This window comes from Chrysemys picta, chromosome 8 (genome assembly GCF_011386835.1).
Source record: "Chrysemys picta bellii isolate R12L10 chromosome 8, ASM1138683v2, whole genome shotgun sequence".
In the NCBI taxonomy this organism is placed as follows: Eukaryota; Metazoa; Chordata; order Testudines; family Emydidae; genus Chrysemys; species Chrysemys picta.
In genome coordinates this window covers 68,773,627-68,796,624 of record NC_088798.1, presented here as the reverse complement: position 1 = coordinate 68,796,624, position 22,998 = coordinate 68,773,627, and the positions used below count along the sequence as shown (strand labels likewise).

Genomic DNA, 22,998 nt, shown 5'->3' with positions numbered 1-22,998 from the left:
ATATCAAGGTTGGAAGGGACGTCAGGACGTCATCTAGTCCAACCCCCTGCTCAAAGCAGGACCAATTCCCACTAAATCATCCCAGCCAGGGCTTTGTCAAGCCGGGCCTTAAAAACCACCAAGGAAGGAGATTCCACCACCTCCCTAGGTAACGCATTCCAGTGCTTCACCACCCTCCTAGTGAAATAGTGTTTATTAATATCCAACCTAGGTTCATTAACATCTGTAGCAGAGATTCCCATGATGCAGTGCTTCCCTGCTTTTCTGGTCCCAGAGTTCAGTGCGTTTCTCTGTTCTTCATTCTGTATGCTTATCCCTGTCCCATCTTTCATGCAGATGAGGCTAGGGGAGTTGTCTCTGCTCTCCATTCTGTATGCAAATGGAGATGTCTTAATCTTGTCACCCTTGTCAGGAGGGGTCTAGGTGTGTCTCCCAACGCCCTTTACTGCTCTCTGCAAGCCTTTTCTCTGATTGGTCTTGTTTCAAGCAGAAACCGTCGGGGGGGGGGGGGTGTCCCTCATGAGTCAGACAGGCCAGACACTGTGCCCTGGTTCCCCAAAAACACAGAGCTGACTGGTATCAACCCCCAATGCAAAACTGATGCAGGAAGGGATGACACAAAGATCGCTAACTGCATCCCAAGAGCTTCCCCATCCTTGGTTCTGTCTTACTACAGCTAGTATTGGGTTAGAAGGCGTACCAGTGTATAACAGAAATGGTTTATCAAAGTCATGTTCAATAACATGATTGAATCTCTTTACAAACTCAAGGTAAAACTTGGTTAGAACAATAGTGGACTGGATCTGCTCTTGCAGCATGGCTCCCGTATGTCTCATGTGAACTTGCCAAGAGCTAAAGAACATAGCTACTTTATTTATACAAGCTCTGACAAATGTTTGGAACCCAAATAATATCAAGACAATGTAGATATTAATGTTGTCCATAGCGTAGGAATCTTGGCATTTAGCCGTGAAAGCAATATGGTAGTGTGCCTCAGTTTCCCTTTTCATACAGCACATCAGGTCTGGAATGTCTTTTCTCCTGGGAAAAGTTACAAGACTGTTTACAGGCACTAACTGTGCAACATCATCATTACAAGGCCTTTTAACATAAAGTGTGTTCTTATGTATCACTCTTAACATGTTCAAGGGATTTTCCAAAAGATTAGGCACATTGTACATTTTTACAGTTCTTGGTATTAGCAACACATTAGTTACAAAAATCACCATTAGCAATAACAACAAATTCATTGCTATGTCCATCTACAATTATTTTTGTCATGCCACACCTTTGGCTCAATACCATTAGGGTTTGGGTCTTTTAGGGTTAACCCGTCGCTTCCCTTTGCAAAATTAAGTTCTCGTTTTTTCTCTTTGTCCTCTAGGATCAAACCCTGATTTCTCTTGCTTAACAGAATCTATTGGCTGATTGGGTGTGCTCTCTTTGCTAACTATTAGCAAGTCTTTCTTCCCTCTGTTAGCCAGGTACTTTGCATCAACACAGACAGGAGCCTGTTCACCAGTTTTCCTTAATTGCTACCAATTCCAAGGCCGGACTCTGTCTTAAAGAAATACCACACAAATCCAAAGAGTCTGAGGGTGAGAGTTTGCTTGCTCTCCCCTGCATCCTTAAGCATTCAGCCATAAAACTGTTCTGCTATGAAACACCAGTAATCAAATCTGTCCTCAGACCCTGAAGCACAGATTGCTTACTCAAAGAATCAGCATGGAGACATTCCACTCTCAACAACCTTGTCTCCCCAACAAGCTGGCCAAACACAGCCACTTGGTTATGGAGCTGTTCAACTTTTATTCCATCTGAGACCTTCTTAAAGCTATCCACCCTGGATCTTTCAAAAGGAGTCAGTGGATCCATTCACAACAGAAAATTTCTGGCTGTTAGGAAAAAATGGTTACTCACCTTTCTGTAACTGTTGTTCTTCGAGATGTGTTGCTCCAGTTAGGTATGCGCATGTGCCGTGTACATGGATGTTGGAAACATTTTCCCTAGCAGATACCCGTCGGGCCGGCTATGGAGCCCCCTGGAGTGGCGCCGATATGATGCTCTGTATATGATCCTGCCGGCCCGACCCCCCTTCAGTTCCTTCTTGCTGGCTACTCCAACAAGGGGAAGGTGGGAGGGAATGGAATAGACATGAGCAGCACATCTCGAAGAACAACAGTTACAGAAAAGGACCCCCATTTTTTCTTCTTCAAGTGCTTGCTCATATCAATTCCAGTTAGGTGACTCCCAAGCCTTACCTTGGAGGTGGGATTGGAGTCAAGGTATTGCAGACTGAAGAATCGCCCTGCTGAAGGCCGCATCATCACGAGATTAGTGGACGATGGTGTAGTGCGACGTGAAGGTGTGCACCAAGGCCCATGTGGCAGCCCTGCAGATTTCCTGGAGGGGTACGTGTGCCAGGAAGGCTGCTGACGAGGCCTGAGCCCTCGTGGAATGAGCCATAACAGCAGGCGACATTTGCTAGGTTATAATAAGTGCGGATACACGCAGTGATCCGTGAAGATATTCGCTGGGAGGAAACCGGTGCACCTGTCATTCGTTCCGCGATGGCGACAAACAACTGGGTTGTCTTGTGGAATGGCTTTGTCCAGTCTATGTAGAAGGTGAGCACTCTTCTGACATCCAGTGAATGCAGCTGCTGTTCTCGAAGATCAGCATGTGGTTTTGGATAGAAAACCAGCAGGAAAATGTCCTGGCTGACATGGAAACAGGATACAACTTTTGGTAGGAAAGCTGGATGAGGCCTCAAATGAACTTTATCCTTATGGAAAATGGTATATGGCAGTCTCACGTGAGAACCCGTAGCTCGGAAACCCGTTGTGCTGAGGTAATGGTCACTAGGAAGGCGACCTTCCAGGAGAGGTAGAGATGTGAGCAGGAAGCCAGCGGCTTGAAAGGGGGACCCATAAGACGGAAAAGGACCAAATTAAGGTCCCAGGCCGACACAGGCGGTTTTATCGGGGGATGAACTTTTTCCAGGCCTTTCGGGAAGTGTCCCACGATGGGGTGTGCGAACACGGAACGCCAGGCCACACCCGGGTGAAATGCCGAGATAGCCGCGAGGTGAACCTTAAGCAAGTAAGTCGAAAGCTAGGTGTTGGTCCTTCAAGTGCACCAGGTAGTCCAGGATGTACGGGATTGAAGCTTGGAGCAGGAGCACCTGCCGTTGAGCACACCAGATGGAAAACCTTTTCCATTTTGCTTCGTACGTAATTCTGGTAGAAGGTTTACGGCTTTCCGGGAGCACCTGTCTTATCAAGTCTGAAAAGGCACGCTCAGCCTGGTTCAACCACGGATCCTCCAAACCATGAGGTGGAGTGACTGAAGATCTGGGTGTAGGAGACGACCGTGGTTCTGTGAGATGAGGTCAGGGGTGAGAGGCAGACGCAGCGGGGCCCGGATGGACAGATCCAAAAGAGTCGGGTACCTGGTGAGGCCAAGCTGGGGCCACCAGTATGACGTCCGCCTTGTCCCTGCAGACCTTGAGGAGTACCTTGTGGACTAGAGGAAATGGCAGGAAGGCATAAAGCAATTGGCCGGACCACGGGATCAAGGAGGCATCCGCAATCAAGCCCGGACTGTGACCCCGGAAGGAGCAGAAGGCTGGTCCACGAAGCAAACAGATTGATTCGGGGAAACCCCCAGCTGCGGAAAACGGAGCGGATAATGTCTGGACGAATCGACCATTCGTGCATAAGAAAACGTCTGCTCAAGCTGTCTGCCAGTTCGTTCTGAACACCCGGCAGGTATGAAGCTTGAAGAAGGATGGAGTGGGCTAAACAGAATTCCCACAGTAGAAGGGCTTCCTGGCAAAGGGGAGACGACCAGGCTCTGCTTTGTTTCTTCAGATAAAACATGGCCATGGTGTTGTCTGTCAATACTGCTACACAATGGCCCTGTAGGCGGGACAGGAACGCTTGGCATGCGAGGCGGATAGCCCTGAGTTCCTTGACATTGATATGCAGGGTTAGTTCTTTTACCTGCCATAAACCCCGCGTTGTCAGGCTCCCGAGGTGTGCCCCCCATCCCAGCGCAGATGCATCCGTTACCAGGGTCAGAGTGGGCTGAGGAGGGAGGAATGGAACCCCAGCTCCCACCATGTGGGGGTCCAGCCACCAGCGCAGGGAATTGAGAGTATGGCTTGGGACTATGAGCACCATGTCCAGGTTGTTGCAGCCCGGGCAATACGCGGACGCCAACCACGTCTGTGGGGGCCCGAGCCTCAGTCTGGCATGCTGCACCACGGAAGTGTAGGATGCCATGTGACCCAGCAGCTTGAGACACTGCCTTGCTGTAGTAGTGGGAAACCTGCAAAGGTTGGTGATTATGTTCGCAAGAGCCAGACGTCGGGCCTCTGGGAGAAATGCTCTCACTTGGTTTGCATCCAGGACTGCCCCGATAAACTCTATTGTTCGGGTTGGGGTGAGAACAGACTTGCTGACATTCAAAATGATGCCCAAGCGGTCGAACGTATCTGTGACCATCTGCACCTGAGACTGAACTTGCTGGCGAGATCGACCCCATATGAGCCAGTCGTCTAGGTACGGGTAGATGCGTATGTGATGTCGGTGAAGATGCCACAACTGCTATGCCCATTTGGTGAAGACGCGGGGGGCTGTGCACAGGCTGAACGGGAAGTAATGTGAGTAGAAACCCTTGCCCCTGAGCTCCCGAGGCACCTCCTCCACCACTACTAAAGCGAGGAGTGACTGCACCTCTTGAATAAGAAGTTGCTCGTGAGAGGGGTCCCTGAAGAGGGACGGGCAAGGGCGGTGGCAGGGTGGAGTGGAACAGAAGTGGATAGAATATCCCACCTCTACCATGCGGAGGACACATTGGTCTGATGTAATAAGGGACCATGCGTGGTAGAAGCGCGATAAACGGTTCAGAAAGGGAGGAGAGCTGACCGGGTTGTGGACTGGTAATCCGTCCTTGTGCGCATCTTCAAAATGGGCACTTAGAGCCCGGTGGGGGGGCTTGGACTGCCCCTGGCCCTGCCCAGGAGGGGGGCGTGATGGCCTACGCCGAGAGTATCTTTTCCTTCTGCGGGAGACGTCCTTCCTGGGTCTGGCAGGGAAGGAGTGCTGTTGGGTGGGCTGAAGCTTGAACGGCTTTCTTTGAGTTGCCAAGATATGCATGCCTAAAGATTTAATGGTGTTTCACGAATCTTTCAAGGTATGCAGTCTCGAATCAGTCTGTTTGGCAAATAAGCCTTCACCATCGAATGGAAGATCCTGGATCGTCTGTTGTACTTCAGGTGGAAGACCTGATGACTGGAGCCAGGCATTTCATCGCATGGCGATGCCAGAGTACATGCTGCCGCATCTGCGGCATCGAGGGAGCCTTGGAGAGATGCGTGGGCCACTAGTCTACCCTCCTCAGCAATGGCCCCCAGCTCCATCCGTGACTCAGATGGGAGGAGCTCCTGGAACTTTAGGATCACAGACCACGAGTTGTAGTGGTATTTGCTGAGGATTGCGAGTTGATCACCAGTAGAATAAACCTGCCTCCCAAAGATATCCAGTCATTTCACATCCTTTGATCTAGGGGCGGGCCCCTGTTGACCTGCCTCTCTTTTTCATTTACCGCATCCACCACGAGGGAACATGGGGAAGGATGGGTAAAGAGGTATTCATACCCCTTGGTGGGGACAAAGTACTTTCTTTCAACTCCCTTGGCTGTGGAGGGAATGGAGGCTGGAGTCTGCCAAATTGTTTTGGCGTTGGATTGAATCATTTTGTTCATCAGCAAAGCCAGCCTGGAGGGCCCTTCTTCCATAACCTCCTCCACTTGGAGGTTCATGTTCAGGGCCACTCGCTGGAGAAGCTCCTGTAGAGCCCTGAAGTCCATAGGAGGTGGGCCGGATGTGGACGTGCCCACCACAGCCTCATCAGGGGAAAACGAGGAAGATGCTACTGGGAGAGCCGGGTCCAAAATAGCCCCCTGGTCTGTTGGGTCCGGGTCTTCCTGAGTACCAGGGATAGCCTCCATGACAGGTGGGGCTGGTTCCAGAGTTTGTGCTGGGTCTGGAGACTTAACGAGTCTCGTTGCCACGATGGGGAGCAGTGCGCAGAGTGATGTAGGTCCAAGCAGAGCCGCGAGATCTCAGAGCGCCATCTGGACCTCAAGCAGGACCACAACCTGTCAGCCAATGACCACCTTAAGCGGGAACCGCTCTGAGGGTCGGGGCTGCGAGACCAGTGCCACGAGTCGGACCAGCGCCATGAGTCAGACCGGCATGTAGGGTACGCGTGGTGCCGGGACTCGGAACGGTGCCGGGACTCAGAGTAGCGCGATGATGCTGGTCTGGGGGCAGATGGTCCAAACATTGCTGGTTTGCCCCTCGATAGTACCAGAGCTCGAGCCAAGGGAGGCCTCGAGATCGGAGACACAGGCACAGTCATTTCAATGAGCCCTCTAGCGGCTTGAAGGTACCCGGAGTGGAAGGCAGCGTGACCTCCTCCGCTTGCAGGGGGCCCCGTGGTGGAGGACTGCTCCGTGTAGGCTGAGACCTAGTGGAGGATTTGCCAGTCTTAGGGGCCTGGTCTGCGCCCTGCCCTGTCAGGGCCGCGGTGTCTGCTTCAGGCCTCTGAGGAGGTCCTCCCATGGCCTACTTTTTACCGGAGTGGGAGAGGTGCCAGGGGGAACGCTTCTGGGCTCCGGGAGATCGTCAGCCCCTAGGAGGGCATGCCAAGTCCTCTTGCGGTGCTGTAGACGGCACCACTGGGAGGCTGCTCTGCACTGAGGCACTTGGGCCCGCATCTTGAGAGGGACGGAGGGCAGACGCCATAAGGAGTTGCTTGAGGCAGATATCCCTCTCCTTTCTTGTGCAAGGTTTAAATGTCTTGCAAATTTTACACTTGTCAACCTGGTGGGCCTCTCCCAGACACCGAAGACAGGAGTCGTGGGGATTGCCCGTGGGCATAGGCTTGCCGCAGGAGCTGCAGGGTTTGAAGCCCTGGGACGGCATGCCCCAGAGCCCCGTGGGGCACTCGTTGAAGGGGAAGAGCCCATCCCCCCCCCAACTGCTCTACTATACTTAACACTAGAGATAACTACTAACAATTAACTAACAAAGGTAACCATATACAGAGATAAGAGATAGCTAGGGAGTAGTGGAGCACTTGATCACAAGAGACCACTATTCCAACAACTGTCACAGGCGGTAAGAAGGGTATGAAGGGGGGGTCAGGCCAGCAGGGTCATATATGGAGCACCATATCGGCACCACTCTAGGGGGCTCCGCAGCCAGCCTGACGGGTAGCTGCTAGGGAAAAAGTTTCCGACATCAGTGCATGCAGCGTGCGCACACACCTAACTGGAATTGATATGAGCAAGCACTCGAAGAAGAACTGAAGCTTTCTTGATTAAATCACTTTCACACCCTTCCGTTACAGCAAACTGCTTGCAAAAACTACCATGAGGATTTTTTTCCTTAGGAACTTCTTTGAGCAACAATTCACCTCTCACAGAAATTCTGCTATTACCCTCTTCACCTAGGGCCTGCTCTAAAAAAGGAACACTTTCCTGAGCAACCACAGACTTTTTCTGGGTCTCACATTCAGAATCATTTCTGGCCCTTCAGGACAATTTTTACACAATCTCCTTTCCGGCAAGCTCATAGACTCATTCGACAAAAGGTTAGAGGTACTCTTTTTCCCTCTGCAACTTTCCTCACAGTCACTGGCAACACGCAAGTTGTCAGGCCCAACACATACAAGTTTAGGAATTATTTCCTCCTGGCTGAAAGTTTTCACACCGTCAGTAGGTAACAATCAAATAACCTTTATGCTCTCCTTGTGCCCTGACTAGGATATCAATCTGATCAGAAAGAGTTGGTACATCCTTTCTCACCAACACACTAGCAACACGCAAAGCAACAGTACCTGTAACACTGACCCAGGAACCTATCCTTGTAACAAACCCCGATACCAACTCTGTCCACATATCAATTCAAGTGACATCATCATAGGACCTAATCACATCAGCCATACCATCAGGGGCTCGTTCACCTGCACATCTAGCAATGTGATATATGCCATCATGTGCCAGCAATGCCCCTCTGCCATGTACATTGGCCAAACCGGACAGTCTCTACGCAAAAGAATGGACACAAATCTGACATCAGGAATCATAATACTCAAAAACCAGTGGGAGAACACTTTAACCTGTCTGGTCATTCTATGACAGACCTGCAGGTGGCTATTTTACAACAGAAAAACTTCAAAAACAGACTCCAACGAGAGACTGCTGAGCTGGAATTGATATGCAAACTAGATACAATCAACTCAGGATTGAATAAGGACTGGGAATGGTTGAGCCATTACAAACATTGAATCTATCTCCCCTTGTAAGTATTCTCACACTTCTTATCAAACTGTCTGTACTGGGCTAGCTTGATTATCACTTCAAAAGTTTTTTTCTCTTACTTAATTGGCCTCTCAGAGTTGGTAAGACAACTCCCACCTGTTCATGCTCTCTGTATGTGTGTATATATATATATATCTCCTCAATATATGTTTCACTCTATATGCATCCGAAGAAATGGGCTGTAGTCCACGAAAGCTTATGCTCTAATAAATTTGTTAGTCTCTAAGGTGCCACAAGTACTCCTGTTCTTCTTACAGTAACAGTAACTCTTCTAGACCTGCTGCTCACAAACTGGGAAGAATTAGTAGGGGAAGCAAAAGTGGATGGGAACCTGGAAGGCAGTGACCATGAGATAGTTGAGTTCAGGATCCTGACACAAGGAAGAAAGGAAAGCAGCAGAATACGGACCCTGGACTTCAGAAAAGCAGACTTTGACTCCCTCAGGGAACTGATGGGCAGGATACCCTGGGAGAATAACATGAGGGGGAAAGGAGTCCAAGAGAGCTGGCTGTATTTTAAAAGAATCCTTATTGAGGGTGACGGAAAAAAACATCCCAATGTGTAGAAAGAATAGTAAGTATGGCAGGCGACCAGCTTGGCTTAACAGTGAAATCCTTGCTGATCTTAAACGCAAAAAAGAAACTTACAAGAAGTGGAAGATTGGACAAATGACCAGGGAGGAGTATAAAAATATTGCTCAGGCATGCAGGAGTGAAATCGGGAAGGCCAAACCACACTTGCAGTTGCAGCTAGCAAGAGAAGTTAAGAGTAACAAGAAGGGTTTCTTCAGGTATGTCAGCAAGAAGAAGAAAGTCAAGGAAAGTGTGGGCCCCTTACTGAATGAGGGAGGCAACCTAGTGACAGAGGATGTGGAAAAAGCTAATGTACTCAAGTTTTTTTTGCCTCTGTCTTCACAAACAAGGTCAGCTCCAAAACTGCTGCACTGGGCAGCACGGCATGGGGAGGAGGTGACCAGCCCTCTGTGGAGAAAGAAGTGGTTCGGGACTATTTAGAAAAACTGGACGAGCACAAGTCCATGGGGCCAGATGTGCTGCATCCGAGGGTGCTAAAGGAGTTGGCGGATGTGATTGCAGAGCCATTGGCCATTATCTTTGAAAACTCATGGTGATCGGGGGAGGTCCCGGATGACTGGAAAACGGCTAATGTAGTGCCCATCTTTAAAAAAGGGAAGGAGAAGGATCCGGGTAACTACAGGCCAGTTAGCCTCACCTCAGTCCCTGGAAAAATCATGGAGCAGATCCTCAAGGAATCAATTCTGAAGCATGTAGAGGAGGGGAAGTGATCAGGAACAGTCAGCATGGATTCACCAAGGGCAAGTCATGCCTGACTAACCTAATTGCCTTCTATGAGGAGATAACTGGGTCTGTGGATGAGGGGAAAGCAGTGGATGTGTTATTCCTTGACTTTAGCAAAGCTTTTGATACGGTCTCCCACAGTATTCTTGCCAGCAAGTTAAAGAAGTATGGCCTGGATGAATGGACTATAAGGTGGCTAGAAAGCTGGCTAGAACATTGGGTTCAACGGGTAGTGATCAATGGTTCCATGTCTAGTTGGCAGCCGGTATCAAGCAGAGTGCCCCAAGGGTCGGTCCTGGGGCTGGTTTTGTTCAATATCTTCATTAATGATCTGGAGGATGGCGTGGACTGCACTCTCAGCAAGTTTGCAGATGACACTCAATTGGGAGGAGTGGTAGATACGCTGGAGGGTAGAGATAGGATACAGAGGAACCTAGACAAATTAGAGGATTGGGCCAAAAGAAACCTCATGAGGTTCAACAAGGACAAGTGCAGAGTCTTGCACTTAGGATGGAAGAATCCTATGCACTGCTACAGACTAGAGACCGAATGGTTAGGCAGGAGTTCTGCAGAAAAGGACCTAGGGGTTACAGAGTACGAGAAGCTGGATATGAGTCAACCGTGTGCCCTTCTTGCCAAGAAGGCTAACGGCATTTGGGGCTGTATAAGTAGGGGCATTGCCAGCAGATCGAGGGACGTGATCATTCCCCTCTATTCGACATTGGTGAGGCCTCATCTGGAGTATTGTGTCCAGTTTTGGGCCCCATACTACAAAAAGGATGTGGAAAAATTGAAAAGTGTCCAGCGGAGGGCAACAAAAATGATTAGGGGGCTGGAGCACATGATTTATGAGGAGAGGCTGAGGGAACTGGGATTATTTAGTCTGCAGAAGAGAAGAATGGGGCGTGGATTTGATAGCTGCTTTTAACTACCTGAAAGGGGGTTCCAAAGAGTATGGAGCTCAGCTGTTCTTACTGGTAGCAGATGACAGAACAAGGAGTAATGGTCTAAAGTTGCAGTGTGGGAGGTTTAGGTTGGATATTAGGAAAAACTTTTTCACTAGAAGGGTGGTGAAGCACTGGAATGGGTTATCTAGGGAGGTGGTGGAATCTCCTTCCTTAGAGGTTTTTAAGGTCAGGCTTGACAAAGCCCTGGCTGGGATGATTTAGTTGGGAATTGGTCCTGCTTTGAGGAGGGGGTTGGACTAGATGACCTCCTGAGGTCCCTTCCAACCCTGATATGTGATCTATGATTCTATGTGATCATGTCACCTGAACTGGAATCCATCTTCAACCTGGTACTTTCCCATTGAGGAGGAGGGGGTGGGAACCCAGAGAGGGACAAAGGATTCCTGCCTTATGCAAAATATATATAAATGGGTGGAACAGAACAAGGTAGGCAGCCATCATGAGGAATCCCCTAGCTACCACCTGAGCTGGAACAAGGGCTGTACCAGGGGAAAGGACTGTGCCCAGACTAGGAAGGCGTCCAGTCTGTGAAAGAAACTTATTGAAACATCTCTCGGGTGAGATTTTATATGTACTCAATTGTATTAGTGTATTAGGCTTAGATTTGCATGTTTTATTTTATTTTGCTTGGTAATTCACTTTGTTCTGTCTGTTACTACTTGGAGCCACTTAAATCCTACTTTCTGTATTTAATAAAATCACTTTTTACTTATTAATTAACCCCGAGTATGTATGAATACCTGGGGGGGGCAAACAGCCATGTATATCTCTCTATCAGTGTTATAGAGGGCGAACAATTTATGAGTTTACTCTGTATAAGCTTTATACAGGGTAAAAGGGATTTATTTGGGTTTAGACCCTATTGGGAGTTGGGCATCTGAGTCTTAAAGACAAGAACACTTCTGTAAGCTGCTTTCAGGTACACCTGCAGCTTTGGGGCAAGTAATTCAGACCCTGGGTCTGTGATGGAGCAGACGGGTGTGTCTGGCTCAGCAAGACAGGGTGCTGGGATCCTGAGCTGGCAGGGAAAGCAGGGGCAGAAGTAGTCTTGGCACATCAGCTGGCAGTTCCCAAGGGGGGTTCTGTGATCCAACATGTCACACTGTGCTTGATCTAATTCCAGATTCACTTCTGAGACATTAGACAGACATTCAGAAACTTCATTCACAGACAAACAGCTATTTGCCACCTTGCCCAGGTTTCAATCATCCTCTCCTTGGCCATAGCAAAACTGGTTAAACAGACAACTGTTCAGAGTAATACAACATACCAACGTTGTTATAAATTGGACTTTTAAGACGATACAGTTTCTGCTGTTCTTCCATTGCTTTTTTGACTTGGAGCTTAAGTCTGGCAATTTCTTGTTGCATCTGGCGATCCCTCTCCTCAGCAACCAGCAGTTCCATACGCCCCCATACACTTTTTTTTCCAACTGGGCCAAGGCTTTCTTTTCTCTCATTCGAATTTCTGCCAATTTTTGATTATGTTCAAATTGCAGGCTGTCTCTCAGGGCCTGCAATATCATTGTTTCTGCTGATGCTTTTTGGCTCATGGTCACTGATTTTTAACCCAACAAACTCTCATTCCTAAAATTCAAATTTGGATAGCATGGGGTTCTGATCCAAAGCTTAATTGAGCTGGTTCTGTGGATCATGTGACTATGCCACTGTAACGAAGCGGCCTCTGGAGGGACACTACTGAGAGTATCAATTTGGGACAAATTGCTTAGAGGAGGGCAGTTGCAGCCTAAGGCTGGGGTTCCTTCACTACTAAGGCACACCAAACCAGCCAAACAGAGAGGACTTTGGTTTTACCCCACTGGCTAACCAGAAGTCATACAAGCAATTCCCTCGGACAATCCAGTTTCCTAGTATCACCACCAGCGCCGCTCCTTATGGAGATGAATGGTTATGAAAACCAATACCCCAGTAAAAGAAAAAAGGTTCTCCCGATCCCAAAGGACCAAGCCCCAGACCCAAGTCAACATACCAGTTAGATCTTACCCACAAATCACACTGTTGCCAATCCTTTAGAATCTAAAATGATTCTGCCACGCTATTCTCTTCCCCAGAGAGGAGTAGCAGTTTCACTCCCCCTCCCAGGGCTGTATAAATAGGGACACTGCCAGCAGATCGAGGGACGTGATCATTCCCCTCTATTCGGTATTGGAGTACTGTGTCCAGTTTTGGGCCCCACACTACAAGAAGGATATGGAAAAATTAGAAAGAGTCCAGCGGAGAGCAACAAAAATGATTAGGGGGCTGGAGCACATGACTTATGAGGAGAGGCTGAGGGAACTGGGCTTGTTTAGTCTGCAGAAGAGAAGAATGAGGGGGGATTTGATAGCTGCTTTCAACTACCTGAAAGGTGGTTCCAAAGAGGATGGAGCTCAGCTCTTCTCAGTGGTGGCAGATGTCGGAACAAGGAGTAATGGTCTCAAGTTGCAGTGGGGGAGGTTTAGGTTGGATATTAGGGAAAAAAATTTCACTAGGAGGGTGGTGAAGCACTGGAATGGGTTACCTAGAGAGGTGGTGGAATCTCCTTCCTTAGAGGTTTTTAAGGCTTGACAAAGCCCTGGCTGGGATGATTTAGTTGGGAATTGGTCCTGCTTTGAGCAGGGGATTGAACTAGATGACCTCCTGCAGTCCCTTCCAACCCTGATATTCTATGATTCTACATAACCCATATTCATAACTTCAAATACAAAAGTGATACACCCATACAGACAGAATAATCATAACCAGCAAATCATAACCTTGTCACAGACACCTCACACAACAACCTTTGTATAATATTTGCTGCAAATATATAACAGTGGTTGCAACAATGATCTATACAGTCACAGTTTATGTCAATAACATCACAGCAGGCATGTGAGAGAAGTCAGGACACGGGGTTGGAGGGATCAGGTGTGTGAGAGATGTCGGGACGGGGGGCTGGAGGGAGCAGGTGCATGAGAGAGACATCAGGGCATGGAGTGGAGGGAGCAGGCATGTGTGGGATGTCACAGCGCATATTTGGAGGGAGCAGGCACGTGAGACACATCGGGGAGCAAGGCTGGAGGGAGAAAGTGTGTGAGAGTGTTGGGGCGCAGGGCTGGAGGGAGCATGTGCATGCAAGAGACCTCGCATGCCTTGCTGAGTCATAAGGTGTATCTGCCTTCTCTCAAGTGGTCAGTTATATACCTGATGGTCCTTAATGGGCCATTAAGCAGGCTAGGCAGTGCTGATGCCAAACTGTCTGGGCTGTCACCCAGAAGCATAGCACAAGTTTGAAATATAGACAATCGTATCTGGCAAATTATAATATTTTTGCAGATATCTTACATGGCATATCTGGTTGATTACTTTGTGGTTGTTACCCCAGGAGCCAACATTTGAAACAAGTATAATGCCAATACTTATAACTTTAAATACAAAAAGGATACATGCATACAGATAGCATAATCATAACCAGCAAATCATAACCTTTTCATAGACACCTTACTTGACTCCTTTGTACAAGATTGGTGCAACTATAGGACCTTGATCTATATGGATACAGTTCATGTCTATAAAGTCATAGAGGGGCCGGAGGAAGCTGGTGCATTAGAAATGTTGGGATGCGGAACTGGAGGGAGCAGGCACATGCGAGACATCGGGGCGCAGGGTCCGATGGAGCAGGCATGTGAAAGATGTCGGGGTGCAGGGCTGGAGGAAGTAGGTGCATGAGAGACCTCGGGGCTCGGGCTTGGAGGGAACAGGCATGTGAGAGACATCGGAGCACGGGCCTGGAGGGAGCAAGTGCGTGAGAAACATCGGGGCATGGGGCCAAAGGCAGCTGGCATGGGAAAGACATCAGGACGTGGCGCTAGAGGGAGTAGGTGCGTGAGAGACGTTGGGGTGTGGGGCCGGAGGGAGCAGGCATGAGGGAGACATTGGGCACAGGGCTGGAGGAAGCAGGCATGTGAGAGACGTCAGGATGTGGGGGCAGAGGGATCAGGTGTGTGAGAGATGTCGTGGCGAGGATCCAGAGCAGCAGGCACGTGTAAGATGTCACAGGGAGAATTTGGAGGAGCAGGCACATGAGAGACGTCGGAGCCCCGGAGCCGGAGGGAGCAGGCACGTGAGACACTTTGGGGCATGGGGCCAGAGGGAGCAGACCTGTGGGATATTGGGGCACGGGGCAGGAGGGAGCAGGTGCATGAAAGACCTCGGTGCTCGGGGCCGGAGGGAGCAGGCATGTGAGAGACATCGGAGCGTGCGGCCAGAGGTAGCAGGTCGTGAGAAACATCAGGGCACAGGGCCGGAGGAAGCAGGTGTGTGAGTGACATCGGAGAGCAGGGCTGGAGGGAGCAGGCGCATGAGAGATGTCGGGGTATGGGGCTAGAGGGAGCAGGCGTGTGAGAGACGTCGGGGTGTGGGGCTAGAGGGAGCAGGCGTGAGCGAGATATTGGGCACAGGGCTGGAGGGAGCAGGCATATGAGAGATGTCAGGGCATGGAGCTGTAGGAAGCAAGCACGGGAGAGGTGTCAGGGCCCAGATCCAGAGCAGCAGGTTCGTGAGAGACATCAGGGCTCGGGCCCAGAGGGATCAGCTGCTTGAAAGACCTCAGGGCATGAGGCACAGGAAGCAGGTGTGTGAAAGACGTCGGGACGCGGGGCTGGAGGAATCAGATGCATGAGAGACGTTGGGGTGTGAGGTCTGAGGGAGCAGGCTGTGACGTTATTGACATGAACTAGGACTGTATAGATCATTGTTGCAACCAAGATCCTATAGTTGCACCAAATCTTGTACAAAGGAAGTCAAGGTGTCTTTGAAAAGGTTGTAATTTGCTGGTTATGATTATGCTGCCTGTATGTGTGTATCATTTTTGTATTTGAAATTATGAATATTAGCTATGTACTTGTATCTCAATGTGTTTGATTCTAAGCAGCACCAGTGAAGCATTTGACAAGCTTCTTGAGAAGGGACTCTTCAGATGAAGTGCCCAATCAAGAAACACTTAACTGACAATGAATCTTGGAAGACTCCAATACACATATGAGGAGCCTCCCTGGGAACCTGCAAGGTAGCATATGAGCAATGGCTGCTCTACCTGTAAAGAACCTCAGTTCTTGCCCATGTGACTCCAAACTCCACCTTGCTGCTGTGATTTTCCGAAGTAAGAACAAAGGGGTCCTTCCACATGGCAGAGGATATAAAAGGCGCTGGAAACCCCTCAATTTTGTCTTCAATCCTGTGTCTTACCTCTGGAGGAACTTTGCTACAAACTGAAGCTCTGAACAAAGGACTGAATGATCGATCCCAGCTGTGACTGTACTCGAGACTTGATTTGAACCTCCAGTTTATTCCATCACTGCTACAAGCCTGAACCAAGAACTTTGGTTAAATGGAATCAATTACATATGGTAATGGCAATTTGAACTCTCATCTATATTTCTTTCTTTTTACGAATAAATCTTTAGATTTTAGATTCTAAAGGTTTGGCAACAGCATGATTTGTATCTAACTTGTATATTGACCTGGGTCTGGGGCTTGGTCCTTTGGGATCAGGAGAACCTCTTTTCTTTTTACCGGGGTATTGGTTTTCATAACCATTCATCCCCATAAGGAGTGGCGCTGGTGGTGATACTGGGAAACTGGAGTGTCTGGGGGAATTGCTAGACTGATGGTTAGCCAGTGGGGTGAGACCGAATTCCTCTCTTGTTTGGCTGGTTTGGTGTCCCTTAATAGTAAAGGAAACCCAGCCTTGGGCTGCAACTGCCCTGCTCTAAGCAATTTGTCCTGAATTGATACTCTCAGTTGTGTCCCGCCAGAGGCAGCATCGTTACAACTGCTTCCGCCAGCCCTGTGCCCAATGTCTCTCACATGCCTGCTCCCTCCGGCCCCGTGTCCTGACATTTCTCATGCACCTGCTCCTTCCAGCTCTGCACCTCGATGTCTCTCACAGGCCTCTTCCCTCCAGCCCGCACCCCAAAATCTCTCACAGGCCTGCTCCCTCATGCTCTGTGTACTGACATCTCTCATGTGCCCTCATTCCTCCAGCCCCGCGTCCCAATGTGTCTCACACATCTGCTTCCTCCGCCCCACGCCCCATTTGTTATGCGCCTGCTCCCTCCAGCCCCACGCGCCAATGTCTCTCATATACCTGCTCCCTCCAGCTCTGCGACCCGACTTCTCTCATGCAGCTGCTCCCTCCAAATCTGTGCCGTGACATCTCTCACGCTCCTGCTACCTCCAGCCCTGCGCCCCAACGTCTTTCACACGCCTGCTCCCTCCAGCCACGCGCCGCGACATCTCACATGCGCCTGCTCCCTTCTGCCCCGAGTCCTGACGTCTCTCATGAACCTGCTGCTCCTGATCTGGGCTTGTCTCTCACGTGCTTACTTCCTAAAGCTCCGTGCCCTGATATCTCTAACACACCTGATCCCTCCAGCCCAGACCCCCGAAGTCTCTCACATGCCTCCTTCCTCCAGCCCTGTGCCCAATGTTTCTCTCACACCTGCTCCCTCTGGCCCCACACTCCGATGTCTCTCACACGCCTACTCCCTCTAGCTCCACGTCCCGACATCTCACACGCCTGCTCCCTCCGGCCCCGTGCCCCGACATTTCTGGCGTGCCTGCTCCCTCCGGCCCTGTGCCCTGATGTTTCTGATGAGCCTTCTCCCTCCAGCCCCGTGTTCCAATGTCTCTCCCATGCCTGCTCCCTCCGGCCCCACGCCCTGACGACTCTCATGCACCTGCTCCTTCCAAATCTGCGCCATGACATCTCACATGTGCCTGCTCCCTCCAGCCCTGAGCCCTGACGTCTCTCACGAACCTGCTGTTCCGGATCTGGGCCCCGACGTCTCTAATGTACTCATAGACTCATAGACTTTAAGGTCAGAAGGGACCATTATGATCATCTGGTCTGACCCCCTGCATGCTGCAGGCCATAAAACCGTCCCTACCCCTTCCCTGGACTCTGCTGTTGAAGTCCCCAATCCTGTTTTTAGTGACTTCAATCGGCAGAGACCCTCCTGCTAGAGATCCCTGCCCCATGCTGCGGAGGAAGGCGAAAAACCTCCAGAGGCTCAGCCAATCTGCCCTGGAGGAAAATTCCTTCCCGACCCCAAATATGGCGATCAGTAAGACCCCGAGCATATAGGCAAGAGACTCACTTCCTTCAGCTCCGTGCCCCGACATCTCATGCAACTGATCCCTCCAGCTCCGCGCCCCAACGTCTCTCACACATCTGCTCCTTCCGGACCCGCACCCCAAAGTCTCTCACACGGCTGCTCCCTCCAGCCCAGACCCTCAAAGTCTCTCACATCCCTGCTTCCTACAGTCCTGTGCCCAATGACTCTCTCACGCCTGCTCCCTCTGGCCATGCACTCTGACGTCTCTCACGCGCCTACTCACTGTAGCTCTGCATCCTGACGTCTCTCAGATGCCTGTTCCCTCCAGCCCTGCGCCCCGATGTGTCTCACGTGCCTGCTCCTTCCAGTTCCACGACCCATCTCTCAAGTGCCTGCTCCCTCTGGCCTTGCGCCTCGACGTCTCTCATGCGCCTTCTCCCTCCAGCCCTGCGTCCAGACGTCTCTCACAGGTGCATGCTCCTTTGGGGCCTCAGCCCTGATGTCTCTCATGCGCCTGCTCCCTCCAGCCCTGAGTCTCGAAGTCTCTCACGTGCCTCCTCCCTCCAGCTCCACCTCCCAACCTCTCTAACACATTTTCTCCCTCCAGCTCCGCACCCCGACATCTCTCACACGCCCACTCCCTCAAGCCCCATGCCCCGACCTCTCTCACGTGCTTCCTCCCTCCAGCTCTGTGCCACCGACGTCTCTCACGCGCCTTCTCCCTCTGGCCCCGTGCCCCGACCTCTCTCACATGCCTCCTCCCTCCAGCTCCGCATCCCAACAGCTCTCACACACTGGCTCCCTCCAGCTCTGGGTTCCGAAGTCTCTTACCTGATCCCTCCAGCCCTGCCTCCATACGTCTCTCACAGGGGCCTGCTCCCTCAGGCCCTCGGCCCCGACGTCTTTCGCACACCTCTGCTCCCTCCGGCCCCATGCCCTGATGTCTCTCACGCGCCTTCTCCATCCGGCTGCATGCCCCGATGTCTCTCACAGGCCTGATCCCTCCAGCCCTGTGTCCAGACGTCTCTCACAGGTGCACGCTCCTTTGGGCCCTCAGGGACCCAACGTGTCTCACGTGCTGGCCCCCTCCGGCCCTGTGCCCCAACGTCTCTCAAACACGTCAGCTTCCTCCGGCCCCATGCCCCGACATCTCTCACGCGTGCCTGCTCCCCCCAGCCCCGCACCCTGACCTCTCTCACATGCCTGCTCCTTCCAGTTCCGCACCCCAACGTCTCTCACACACCTGCTCCCTCAAGCTCCATGCCCCAATGTCTCTCACATGCCTGCTCCCTCCGGCCCCTCACCCCAATGTCTCTCACATACCTGCTCCCTCTGGCCCCTAGCCCTAACGTCTCTCACGCGCCTGCTCCCGCTAACTCCACGCCCTGACATCTCTCAAGTGCCTGCTCCCTCCGGCCCCTAGCCCTGATGTCTCTCACATGCCTGCTCCCTCTATCCCTGCACCCCAATGTCTCTCACACACCTGCTCCCTCCGGTCCCACGCCCCGACTTCCCTCACGCGCCTTCTCCCTCCGGCACTGCATCCAGACATCTCTCACAGGTGCGTGCTCCTCTGGGCCCTCAGACATGACATCTCTCACATACCTGCTCCCTCCAGCTCCACATCCCGATGTCTCTCACATGCCTGATCCCTCCAGCCCTGCTTCCTGACATCTCTCACAGTGGCCTGCTCCCTTGGGCCCTCAGCCCCAACGTCTCTCACACACGTCTGCTCCCTCTGGCCCCGTGCCCTGACGTCTCTCACGCATCTGCTCCCTCCAGCCCCGTGCCCAGTCTCTCACACAGGGCTGCTCTCCCCAGCCCTGCGCCCTGACCTCTCTCACACGCCTGCTGCTTCTAGCTCTGTGCTCCAATGTCTCTCACACACCTGTTCCCTCCAGTCCCACACCCTGATGTCTCTCACGTGCCTGCTCCCTTCAGTCTTGCGCCCCAACGTCTTTCACATGCCTGATCCTTCCGGCCCTGTGTCCCGACATCTCTCAGGCGCCTGATCCCTTTGGCTGCACGTCCCGACGTCTCTCACATGCCCGCTCCCTCTGGCACTGCCTCCCGACGTGTCTCACATGCCTACTCCCTCCGGCTCCACGTTCCGACATCTATCACGCACTTGATCCCTCCGGCCCCGAGACTCGATGTCTCTCATGTGCCTGCTCCCTCCAGCCCCGTGCCCCAACATCTCTCACACACCTGCTCCCTCCAGCCCCGTGCCCCGATGTTTCTCACGCATCTCCTCCCTCCAGCTCCGCGTCCCGACGTGTTTCACGCCCCTTCTCCCTCCAGCCCTGTGTCCCAACGTCTCTCACGCACCTGCTCCCTCCAGCCCCATGCCCCGACATCAGAAAAATGCCTACTCCCTCCAGCCCTGAGCTCTGATGTCTCTCACACACATGCTTCCTCCGGCCCTGCATCCTGAAGTCTCTCATGCACCTGCTCCCTCCAGCCCCATGCCCTGACGTCTCTCACACGCCTCCTCCCTCCAGCCATGGGTAGATGTGCCCCCCTCAGCATTGGCTCAGGGTGAAACGAACTGGTATTTTCAATACATGTCTTAATGGACAAGTATCCACATAATAAATATACACCTGGAACCACAGCTACAGTCTAGGTGCAGTTAGAGAGTGCAGAAGCCACAATGGCTTATAGGAACTTCCTCTTTGATTCCAATTCCCACTGATCCACACTCCTCAGACTTTGCTTTGAGTTTTGAATTGAAATGGTCCTAAAAACCCACAGTAAAACTCAGCAACAACTGCTGTGTTTCACCCATTTCATGTAGGAATCATACACTGCCCAAAGTCCCTCAAAAGATTCATGCACTACAGCAATTTTTTGGCATAATTTAGGCTGAGTTTTGAGTTTATAACAAAAACGCCAAGTAAGATGAGTTTTGCATGGTCTGGGGATCTGTAATACAAGACTCTAACAGTTTTGTTCTCATCCTGGCCGGGGGATGTTTACATCCCTCTGCAAAACTGCTCCCTTTGAAATGGGAAAAAATCATAAAAACATCAATTCCTGGGAGGAAGGTCTTCTGGTTAAAGCTCCGACAACGATTCCTTCCATGACCTTGGGCGAATCACTTGGCTGTGCCTCAATTTCCTCCCCTGGGAAACATGATTTCAAATCTTATTGTGTGGAGACTCACTATGTCACTGTGAGGTGATGAGAGCAGTAGGTTTATAGTATTTTTCCGTTGCTACAGAAATGCAAAATTTTAACCTCTTAGGTTCTGAAAAAAGTTTTCTCCCCATGACCCTGTACTTTGGGAGTCAAGTGCTCAGCAGACACCCTTGAACACAGCATTTAATACAGGCAGCACTCTGCAAGCTTCTCTCAGGTACAGCTGAGCGGCACCCAATGTCCTTCCTGTCCAGGCTCTGTGGCCTCTCTGCTAAGCCTGCCAGCAGGGGAGACTTTCTGCTAAATGACATGGCAGCTTTTTGTAACACAGTCTGCTTTGTGAATATGCATTTACTCTCCACTAGGAACTGGACTGAGACCATCAACAGAGTTTACATAAGCCACCAAACAGCCATCAGATAGTCACATTGTTGATAGAGGCTGGATATGCACCACTGACCCAGCAAAGAAAAGTTGGAGAGTCCATTAAAAGTCCTCCAAGCCATCCAGTCATGCACGACCATACATCTGAGAGCAAAGAATGCAGGCCATAACTACAAGAGGAGGGCCTGTATCCTGGCAAGCAGTGACTGGGAAGATTTAGGAGTCATAGTGGATGAGGAACTAAAAATGAGTGGTGCTGTGGCAAAAACGGCTAATGTGATGCTTGGATGTATAAACAGGAGAGTAGCAGTAGGGAGGTGGTTTTACCTCTGCATACGGCTTTGGTGAGACCAATACTGGATTATGCATCCAGTTCTGGTGTCCAAATCTTAAAAAGGATGTTGAAAAATTGGAAAAGGTGCAAAAAAGAACCACTAAAATTATTCGAGGGCTAGAGAAAATGCCTGATAATGAAAGACTTAAAAAGCTCCATCTTCTCAGCTTAATAAAAAAATCAAGAAGTGACTTGATTATGGTGTACCAATACCTTCACAGGGAGAAAATACTGGATAGTAAAGGTCTCTTTAATCTAGCAGAGAAAGGCAGAACAAGAACCAATGGCTGGAAGCTGAAGTCAGACCAATCCCAATGAGAATAAGGCCCACATTTCTAACAGGGAGGGAAATTAGCCATTAGAACAAACTCTCCAGGGAAGTGGGGGATTCGCCAATCCAACTTTTCTGGAAGATATAAGTTATTGGACTCAGTATCAGGGTAACTGGGTAAAATGTAAAATGTGATATACAGGAGGTCAGTCTAGGTGATTCCTTCTGGACTTAAAATCTATGACTCAATGATTCATTTCCCATGGCAAAAGTTTAAAAATCGGAAGTGCAGGTCTTCCCCCGCCAGGCTTTACAGTGCATGGCTTCCGCACTGTGGCTATATATTGCTGGCCTGTCTGGCACCAGGAAGCATCGCCCATTGTGAGAGCGAGCCTGTTCTCACAGCTTCTGCAGCTTGATTTCTTCAGCCAAAAAAAAAAAAAATGTTTGGCTAACCCTGTTGATGGATCTTTCTGAACTGAGCTGGCGGGGCTCAGCCCATTCCTAGATGACAAGTATCCACGCCACAACTGGTTGTAAATACCTCCTTGGGGAGAGTCTCAGCAGAGGCCAAGGACTGAACTAGCCATGGAGAATGAACTCCTCCTAGAGGCAGGCCCTCATTGCTGGGCTTGGGACAGGCTGCTGTATGTGGATGCTGTGCAGGAAGCTCACACTGCTGTTAAACATGTCTGTGGATAAAGAGAACTTCAATGTCTGGGTCTGTCACTTGAGTCTCAAATTAATTCACAATAAACAAAGAGACCCAGTGTGAGTTTGCCTTTTATCATCATAATGATTTCATACTTCTCACTTTGTCTGAGCTGTGACTGCAAACACGGTAATGGAGCCATTACAGTGAACTGAATCACCGTGCAAAACCAAACATAGTACTGTGCAAAAAGCTGGATAACATATAGCTTATCCATGCACGGAGTACTGGTAACTATGCACTGACACTATCCATAGTAACAGCTCCTTGGAGAGGGGTCCCCGTGGCCTATGTAAGCAAAGTTGTAGGTCCAGTGACATTGGACATTGGCTGCAAAGTCTCACAGATTCATAGACTTTAAGGCCAGAAGGGACCAATG

The 22,998-nt window shown here is 50.5% G+C and overlaps 1 protein-coding gene across 4 annotated transcripts in view; it reads right to left on the bottom strand.

Moving 5' to 3' along the window:
• The window catches only part of OLFML2B (olfactomedin like 2B), a 103,241-nt gene that overhangs the window by 67,933 nt on the left and 12,310 nt on the right, over positions 1 to 22,998 (bottom strand). The gene's annotated exons all lie outside the window — the stretch shown is intronic.